The 10203-nt window shown below is 42.6% G+C and overlaps 1 long non-coding RNA gene across 1 annotated transcript in view; it reads right to left on the reverse strand.

Annotated features, from left to right (window-relative positions):
• LOC140525992 (uncharacterized) overlaps positions 1 to 10129 on the reverse strand; it is a 31029-nt gene extending 20900 nt beyond the window's left edge. The window contains exons 1-3 of the long non-coding RNA XR_011974190.1: positions 9967 to 10129; positions 7989 to 8062; positions 4469 to 4526 (exon numbers count right to left, since the gene is read on the reverse strand). This is a non-coding gene — a long non-coding RNA (uncharacterized lncRNA). The remainder of the gene's footprint in view (positions 1 to 4468; positions 4527 to 7988; positions 8063 to 9966) is intronic.
• Between the last annotated feature and the right edge of the window lie 74 nt (positions 10130 to 10203).

A 10203-nucleotide genomic window follows, 5' to 3' on the forward strand; every position in this document is an offset into this window, starting at 1 on the left:
GCTTTTCACCAAAATTCCCCCTCTGGCCCCTGGACTTGCACATATAAATACGATTTCTTAAACATAAAATACTACTCTGCTCTATACTTCTTTATTCTCCTCCTTTTAAATTAGATATTGTCTCTCTTTGCCAAGAAAATTCCAAATGGGGTCACAAAGTCAGACACAATGAAATAACTGAACGACAACATTCTCTTCTTAGGTTCATTTTCCAGTCGTGCTTCAACTTACCAAATCAAATGAATTCAAACCTGTGAATTCAGATTTTCCTCCATATCTTAGTTCACTGAGCTTGTCGTTACACTTTGTACACTTGTGTATAAACATATGCATTACCAGGCTAAGAAGACTCTAGACTTTCATAGGTTGATGTCTCTTGCATTTGTCTCTTAGTAGCTGTGTGACCCTGGACAAGTCACTTAACCCTATTTGCCCAATTTCTTACCTGTTCAATGACTGGAGAAGGAAATGGTAAACCATTCCCTTTGCCACAAGGGGTCACAAAGAGTTGGAGACGATTGAAATAACCAAACAACAACAAATTTGTCACTTGTGTATTATCTGGGTGTCTCTATTGCCACTCCTCCTTTGTCATAGGCTCTTATCTCTACACTATCTAATTGAGACCCTATTATCCTCTCAATCAAGACCAAGTAGAAGAAAAATGCCACTTGTTCAGAAAGAATGTCACTGGCTGAGAAGCCTATAGATTGGTCTATAGTCCACTGCACATGTCTTGGATAGACGTTGAAAATAGCCCATGAACTGAGTACAAAAATTTAAAGTACAAAGCTTTCCGGACCAGAATTTTTCTAGAGCACTTTGTTAGACTCTCTCCTTTGCTCCTATCGCACTCTATTTTATATTATATTCTATATCTACAAGGATATTGATATGTTTTATTGATCTAATAGACTGTACTTCGCTCAAGGGAAAGGTTGATGTTTGACTCGCCAGTGGAGGTTTTCTTGGCAAAGATACTGAAGGGGTTTGCTGTTTCCTTCTTCACCTCATTTTACAAATGAGAAACGGAGGCAAACAGCATTAAATGATTTGTCTGGGATTACAGCTACCAAGTATCTGGGACTGGATTTGAACTAGGCCTGGTGCCCTATCCACTGTGACACTGAGTTGTCCTGTTCAAAGACAGGGATCATGTCTTTTTTTGATCTTTACATCCCCAGAACTTTAAACACTGCCTTGCACATATTAAGTATTTAATAAACATTCATTGAATTGAATTTCAAGATTCCACGCTCTTTTTACTGTCTTGGCTGTTCTCTTCTGGATATGCTTCAGAGGCACTAATGCATTCTAAAATGTTGTTCAAAGAGCCAGACCCAAGATTACGAATACTGTCTGACCACAGTATGGTACATTAAGATTATTACCTCTGATGCCCTGGACACTATTCCTCTCTTACTGTAGCCCAAGTTTACCCCTTTTCTTTGCTATGTCAAACAGATAATTCATGTTGGCCTTGAAATCCACTAGAATCCCCAAGTCAGGGGTGGGGAACCTGCAGCCTTGAGGCCACATGTGGCCCTCTAGGTCCTCAAGTGAGGCTTTTTGACTGAATCCAAACTTCACAGAACAAATCCCCTTAATGAAAGGATGTGTTCTGTAAAACTTGGAGTCAAAAGGCTGCACCCAAGGACCTAGAAGGCTACATGTTACCTTGAGGCTGCAGGTCTTTTGCATAAGAACCACTTTCTATATCCTATACTTATGCAGTTACTAATGTTGTTTTTTAACCTAAGCAGGAATTTACATGCATCCCTATTCAATTTTGCTTTGTTACCATGTTTTCTACCATTTTATCCTAGATCTCAGTTCTGTTCTCCAACATATTAGTTAATCTTTTCTAGTTTTGTGTCATCCACACATTCAATAAGGAGGCCATTTGTGCTTTCATCCAAGTGATTAATACAAACGTAGAAGACAATGGGTTAAGGACAGAGTTCTGTGACATGCCACTAAGAACTGCCCTTTCAGTAATTCAGGTGACTGGCAACTTCAGTCATCAGTACATATGCTAGAACTCTCTGTCTCTGTCTCTGTCTCTCTGTCTGTGTCTGTGTCTCTGTCTGTCTGTCTGTCTGTCTGTCTGTCTGTCTGTCTGTCTCTCTCTCTCTCTCTCTCTCTCTCTCTCTCTCTCTCTCTCTCTCTCTTCCCCAAAAGTGGATGACACATTAATCACTGGGTTTGCTGAGTCAACTGTTTCTATACCAGTTGCCTACAAGGATACTGTGAGAGACTATATCAAGTAAAAAACCATAGAAGACAGGTTTTTGAAAACCTTGAATGTCAAGTTAAGAAAGTTTGGACTTTTCTCAGTAGGCAATGAGCCACTGAATGTTTTGTGCAGGAAAGTACCATGATCAGAGCAGTACAGAGGAAGATTAATCTGACAGTAGTGTATGGGGTGAAGGAAAGAGATTGGAGCCATATAGAAGGAGTAGAAGCCTATTATAATAACCCAAATGTGTAACTATCAGGCAGATGTTTTAAAAAACAGATCTAATCACATCACAAGCCTACTTAAAAAAAATGTTCAGGGCTCCCTAATATCTCTAGGATAAAAGATGATCCATGTAGGTATGCATTCTCCCCTCCCCACCTTTTTTCAGTTTTGGTTGGTTCATATTTTGCCCCTTTCTTTAATACCCCCTCTAGTCAAACCTGTCCACTGGCTGTTCTCTGTACATGACATTCTATTTCTTACCTCTGCAAGCTGGTCCTCCATACCCGGCATGTCCTCCCTCCTGTTCTCTGCTTCCTAGAATCCCCATCTTCTTTCAAAGCACAGCTGCCACCACCTAAGGAACTTCATGCTCTCCAGGGGGTTCAATTCCTTCTCTTGAAATCTGGATTATTCTGTGTGTGTGTGTGTGTTTAGTTTACTTATCTATGTATATAAGATCATAAATCTAGATCTGGGAGGGACATCAGCAGCTATCTAACCCAACACCTTCATTTAACAGCTGAGGAAATTGAGGCACTTCGAGGTTTCAGTGACTTGCCCAAGGACACACAGATAGTATCAGAGGTAGGATTTGAACCTAGAGGCTCTGAATTCACAGTTGGTACTCTTTTTGTGTTGTATCACATTATTGAAATGTAAGCTTCGTGAGGGCAGGTTCTATTTTGGATTTTGTCTTTGAATCCCCAGTGCTTAATATAATACCTTGCACACATTAGGTGCTTAATACATGTTTATTGAATTGGTTGAAATAATAGATAATAAGATCCTAAACTCGGGTTGTTGCTGTTCATGCTTTTTTTTGTTTTCAGAGGACCAATGACTTCATGGAGCAGTGTCTTGACTTTCCCATGAATTGGATTTAAGTGAGGCAGAGTTGCCCAAAGTTGTGAGCTTCACTTTCTCTTCCAGACTGGCAAGACAAAGGTAAGGTTGCCTGGTGATGGCCCTGGATATAACAGACGACCTTGGTGTCATAGATATCTAACCAAGTTCCAAGCGGTTGGAACAAATTGTTCTCATCTGCCTATTCCACCAGGGGCCATCTTCACATGCTTGGGATAGACACTCGTGGGATGCTCAGGGAAGGCCAGCACCTCTGATGTGAAAGTTTGCTGAGCCCTTTTCAGAGCTGCTTATCCACCTTTGGTGTCCACCTGTCACTCAACTCTCAACCTGATCAACTATGGTCATGGGAATATTCCTTATTAATTAATTCCCTTATTAAGAGATGCAAGAGGCATTGAGCAAAGCAATCCAGACAGCAAGCAAGCCTTCTCCTTGGTCTTGTTGGTATACCCATACTCTCCTTCTCTAGTAGTCTGGATCAATCAACCAAAAAATATTTATTAAGCACCTATTATGTTCCAGGTAATGTACTAAATAGACACTGGGAATAGAAATACAATGAGATAATCTTTCTTCACAAGGACCTGAGGAAAGCAGTAAGGAAATTTGTAAATATATACACAATAAATATGGAAACCTTTCCCCCTGTTCAGGATCTCCAAGATTCCTGTCTCAGCAGGGCACCTGGTCTTTGTCCCCTTTCTTGTCCACTTCATTCATTCATTCATTCATTCATTCATTCATTCACTAAGCTATCTACTATGTTCTTTACATTGTGCCAGGTGTTGTGAGAAACCCAGAAGTGCCAAGCCTTGGCTTCCCCCACCCCATATAGCATGCCCAGTTATCATATATATAGAAGCTTGGGAAGGGGGATGGGAAGAAGGTGGAGGGGAATGGGGAGGACCTATGATCCTGATGTAGCTCAGAATAGTTCTCAAACATAGAAATAGGCAAAGAGGAAGGCAGAGAGGCTGCTCATCCCTTTTGTGTATCCACTTGGTTCTGGTAAAAACAGCCAATTAGGAAATTCCAGCCTCTCCTACTGCAAGAGCTGGAGTCATTAGCTCTCCCTCCCAGCTCCGCAGGGAGTTATGGGTTTCTTCTTCATTACCCAGGGCAGGACCCTGCACTTACCCAGAAGTAACCTTCTCCCACTACTTCTTGAACAGTGGCTTGGAATCAAGAATGGCACCTGGGGGAAGGAGAAATGGGGGAGATCGAAGGGAAAGAGCTAGTGCCTTTCCTTATAATCTAGGTTTGAATATGTGTGGGAGGTAAATAACAGCCATTATTTTCATCATTAAAGTGAGAATTTTATAGTGCTTCAAGGTTTATACTGTGCTTTCCCCAACAATGCTATGAGATAGATTATGAGGAGTATTGTCTCCATTTTACAAATGAAGAAACTGAGGTTTAGAGAGATCTAGTGACCTGTCTATGGTCACAGAAAAAGATTTGGAAGAGAGTGCTAAGGGAAATAAGTGAATCAGGGATTTGTCAGATCAATTAAACTCAGCTAACATTTATTGGTGTCAGACAAGCTTCAAATGAATGTCTTTCCCATCTCCAAGTCAAATACCCTGAAATGGGGGGAGGAGGGGAGAGGAGTAGGGAATCTTGCCCTTAAGGGACTCACACTCTATAACTAATGCTCATAAAAAGATAATTAGTAATATAAATCAATGTATCAGCAGCGTCATTTAAGTGACGTTGTTGTCATTAGCGTTTTTCAGTCATGTTCCGCTCTTCCTGACCCCCCTTTTGGGGGTTTTCTTGGCAAAGATACTGGAGCGGTTTGCCATTTCCTTCTCAAGCTCATTTTACAGATGAGGAAACTGAGGCAAACAGGGTTAAGCGACTTTCCCAGGGTCATGCAGCTAGGAGGTGTCTGAGGTCAGATTTGAACTCAGATCTTCCTGACTCCAGGTCTGGAACTGTAACCACTGTGCCACCTAGCTGTGTCATAGATCTTAGAATTTAAAGCTGGAAGGGAATTTGGGGGTCACCTAGTCACAGGATCATAATATTAGATCTGAGAAGAACCTAAGTCCATTTTGGACTATCTAGTCCAAATCTTCTAATTTTACAGATGGGTAAACTGATACCTAGAGAGGTAAAATGACACAGGTAGATCCTATAGTTAGTAGAAGAACAGAGATTCACACTCAAGTCATCTGACTCCAAATTCAGCCCTTTTCACACTAGCATGCTAACTGATCATAGATACTAAAAGGGTTCAGAGCTCGTTGTAGTTGAAGCAGTCAGGGGAGATTTCGAGATGGAAGTGAGATTTGCTCAGGACCAGTAGGATGAGCCAAGGTAGAAAGAAGAGAGAGACTATTCCAGGTGAATGGAATGGCTTGTGTGAAGGTTCAGAAGAAAAGGAAAGAAATGAAAGAAAGAGCTTAGGAGAGGAGCTGAAGTAGAGGGATAAGAAGTGGTAAGGTCAGATCCAAAAGCGGAGAGCTCTCTTGTTGAGAAAAGGAGATTGGGGAACCAGAGCCAGTATGGAGGATCTATCAGGAACCCAAAGACACCCATTCAGGACCAAAAGAGAACACTCTCCAGGACTAGATTCCTTCCCTGCCATCAGGCACGCCATACCCGCCTGAGGCATCATGGCCAAGAGTTACTGCTCTCCCCTTCTCTAGGCCCCTACAATGGTCTCCCTACCTTCCCCCTCCTCTTCCCCCATCTTTCCCTAGGGCAGTCAGTGCTCTGGAGAAAGACGGGAAAACCCACAAAAATCCACCAAATAAGACAAATATGTGGTGCAGACAAAGGCCGTGCTGGGTGGGATGAGGTTTCGGCTGCTCCCCAATGGGGAGGACCCCGCCAAAGTAGCTTGTGGCCGCAGATAATGCGTCATCCCCAAGCTCATGGCAAGGCCTGACTCCCCCACGTGGTGGGGCCCATTGTCTAGGCATTGTTACCCCCTCCCCCCAGTGCTCCCCCTGAAGAATAAACAAGGCTGTGGTGATCCCAGCCATGATGGGATTAGGGGGTTAGTCATTGTGGGGTTAGTCACTGCCCTTGATGACACCCGCAGAGTCCCTCAGTCCCCGGCTGCGCTGTACAATAGCTGAAAAGAGCAGGCTAACCACCCGCCACTAGTCTTTTCTTATTTTTTAAACTTCTCTCCTTATTGGGATTTGTGAAATTCCAGGCAGAGGTGGTGGGGGATGGCGCAGTGTGGGCAGGAGAGTGTGTGCAGAGGGTGGGGATCTTCTGTGCAGGACCCTGATGTGTGCAGGGGATAGTGCCTTTTACAGAAGGCGTGGGGGCAGGAGTGTGCATGGAGGGATGCTGGTAGACATGAAAGGGAAATGCATGGGTGCATCTGGAAGGGCTACAACTTTCCTAAAGCATCCACAGAGCTTCTTGGCAGTCTGGAGCAAGAGTCCAGAGGTTTCAGAGATCATGATGAGAGTTGGAGCTGAAACTTGGTCAAACCAGGAAAAGGCACAGAGAAAAACACATGGGTTGGGAGGTGGGGAGGGGAAGTTTGGATGTTCCTGACTGGGGAGAGGGAGAACTGATCTCAGGCACCTTTTTCCTCCTTCACCAATTCAGGTCCATCCTCAACTCCTTTGCTTCCAGTTTTCCACTAGACTCCTTCATTCTAGACAAATGATCTCCTTGTCTGAGCCCTAGAGATTTATATCCCATTTGTGCTCTACTTCCATGACAATTCTCTGACCATTGTTTGTTGGGATAAGACAAAGAGGCTTTCATTTTAAGACGCATTGTTTCCTGACTTTCTCTGGGCAGAGGCTATTTCTCTGACAGAACAAGTCCCAAGAGGGATCTGGGTCTGGCTCCACATCTGGAGATGGAGACAAGACGGGGACTTGTCCAGCCATGGGTAGAAAGAGCCAGTCTGGCTGGTTAGAGCTGAGCAGGTCTATCTGTGTGAGCCTGGGGCTTACAAAGTGGGGTCAGAGCTGACAGACAGTTTGACTTGAGAAAGGAAAAGGAGAGAATGGCTCTGGAGCATTCCATGATTATATGACAAGTTGTATGGTACCTCTTTCCCACGTTTCAGCTTATTCATTGCTCCTGGCTTCCCTCCAGTTCCCATTCAATAAGACAATCCTTTGATCCCCCTCTCTCCCAACACATCTTCTATTCACATATGTACAATTTTCCATTTGGACAACCCATTCCCCTCTCTGCCCCACTGGATCTCAGTTTACCCATTTGAAGGGAGTTAGACTAAATGATCTCTAAGATCCTTCCCACCTCTGATTTTTGATATTTCTAAAAGTTAGTGTGGTACAAGCAAAAGAACACTGTGTTCGGAGTCAAGAGACCTAGGCTCAGTTATTCAGTTGTTTCTGACTCTTTGTGACCCCATTTGGGGTTTTCTTGGCAAAGATACTAGAGTGGCTTGCCATTTCCTCCTCCAGCTCATTTTCCAGATAAGGAAACTGAGGCAAACAGGGTTAAGTGACTTGTCCAGGGTCATACAGCTAACAAGTGCCTGAGGCTGAATTTGAACTTAGGAAAATAAATCTTTCTGACTCCAAGCCTAGTAATCTATCCACTGTGCCACCTAGCTACCCCAGAGTCATGGGCTCAGTTCCCATCCCTATTTACTTACTACCTGTGTGAGTGTGAACCAACCATTTAACTTCTCTGGGTCTCAGCTTACCTTTTTGCAGAATGAAAGGATGGGGATGCATGAGCTTGGCAAAGTCACATACCTTCTCTGAACTTGTTCCTCACCTGTAAAATGGAGGGATTGAACTAGATGAATAGAAGGCCCCTTTGAGCTCTAAATGATCTTATAACTAGCTTATCTTTACAGGCCCTTCCAGCTACAATATCTTATAATGAAGTCTAAGAGCTCAATCACCCCACAAAGCTTTTGATTTCAGGGGCTGCTACTGTCATGGCTGTCCACATTTTTTCAGAGACACAGCTAATCTTTCTGTCCATTCCTCCCATAAAATCCCTATTAAATTTGATTCTGTTAGCACCTGCCCCACCATTTCATCCTGGATCTCAAGTCAGTCCACCTGCACATTAGTTATCTCTTCCAAGCTTTGCAGCACCCACACATTCAATCAGCAGGGCACCTGTGCCTCCATTCAGGTCATTGAGAAATGCCTTGTGTGAATTAAAATAATAGGATTTAGGGTTCATCGATGAACTTAGAGTTCATCTAGTTCAGGGGTAGGGAATCTGCAGCCTCAAGGCCATATGTGGCTCTCTAGGTCCTCAAGTGCAGCCCTCTGAATGCACAGTTATGAGGCCACCTATGGCCCTCTAGGTCCTTGAGTGAAGCCCTTTGACTGAATCCATATATGAAGTGTGACTGAATCCAAACTTTGGATTCAAAGGGCCACACTTGAGGACCTAGAGGGTCACATGTGGCCTCGAGGTCACAGGTTCCTCACAACTTCATATAGTCCAAACCCATCCTTTTGTAGAGAGGGAAATATCATCTCTGAGAAGTGAAGTGAGTTGGCAGTGCCTAAAATTCCACATCTTCTTCCTGGGATCTCATAGACATTTATGGTAAAAAAATAAACTCTCCTAGAAAGGCAGCATCCCAAGAGTTTTCTAAATTGTGGGGCATACTCTGGGGACACAAAGGAGAAGAGTGAGACCCCAGGGGAAGGGAGCTCCACAAAGCAATGGCCAAAACTGTTGGATATTTTGGAGTAGAGCTCCCAAATAGATATGTATATTTTTTTTAATGATTAAATTGAAGTTCAAATCAAAATCAACAAAAATGAGACATAGCAAGCTCCCTCAAAAAGAGAGCAAATGAATCGTAGCAACTGATGATATGGTATGTGCAAAGGAGGTCAGATTTAAGTTGGTTCATGTCCTGTCTCTTCTTGGGCACAGTCTACCAACCATCATTTGGCACAGGCTCATGACAAAGACAAGTTGTATTGTCATGCTGCTTGACTGCATTTGAACATGAAGTATGTAAACTCAGAATTAAACCGTCTTTGTGTGCAAAGTTAAAAGCATCATCATATCTGCTATATTTCACAATGTCATTCATTTTGGTAAGCAGCAAGAATAAGTTATAATGTTATTCCATTGTAATTCTCTAATAGAATAAACTGGCTTTCTAAAAAACTGCAACTTGGAAAAAACTGTAAATTGAAATAACTTCAGAAGAGTTGTGGATCATTACTGGAAAATTTCAACTACTTTAATAGTCTTGAATGCTTTATTGTCTCTACAATACAAATTATTTGTGTGTGTATTGTCTTATGAAAAGCAGGAGACATAAAAGGTTTTTGATTAAAAATGGCGGGTCACTACATAAAGCGTGGGCAACATGTACTAAGATAAGATTGGTCAGTACTATGTTATAGTCAGTGAACTCAGGACATCTGGCTTCAAACTCCAGTTTTGACAGTTACTAGTTAGGCAAGTCACCTTTTTTAAGCCTTAGTTTCATTATCTGTAAAATAGGGTGATCATATTACATAGACAGTAACAAAACCTCCCAGAAGAGCATGGGTGTGTACCTTCTTCCTCTAAAGGTGCCCTAGCTCTGGATCCATGCACAAAATCCAAGTTTAGAAGTGGAAGAACCTGATCATCCCTAAAGAAAGGGTTCAGGCTTTTTGTTTCTTAAACATTCTGATTCTTTATGCACTTACCCTGTAGTCTGGTGAGAATCACTTAAAGTTTAGGTTTGGCTCACATCTAGGATATTTTCAAAAAGAAGAGTAGAAAGGTACTTAATGTACAATATAGGTGAGTTATAGGACAGCTATTTGTTTCATCCACACCTACAAATGCTAGAAACACAAAAGACAAAAGCATTGGTTTGTGCTTGTGTTTGTCCTTGCTCTCACAGAGGACTATGACATCAAGATGATGACATGACTTGCAGC

Source organism: Notamacropus eugenii, chromosome 2, assembly GCF_028372415.1.
Source record: "Notamacropus eugenii isolate mMacEug1 chromosome 2, mMacEug1.pri_v2, whole genome shotgun sequence".
Lineage (NCBI taxonomy): Eukaryota > Metazoa > Chordata > Mammalia > Diprotodontia > Macropodidae > Notamacropus > Notamacropus eugenii.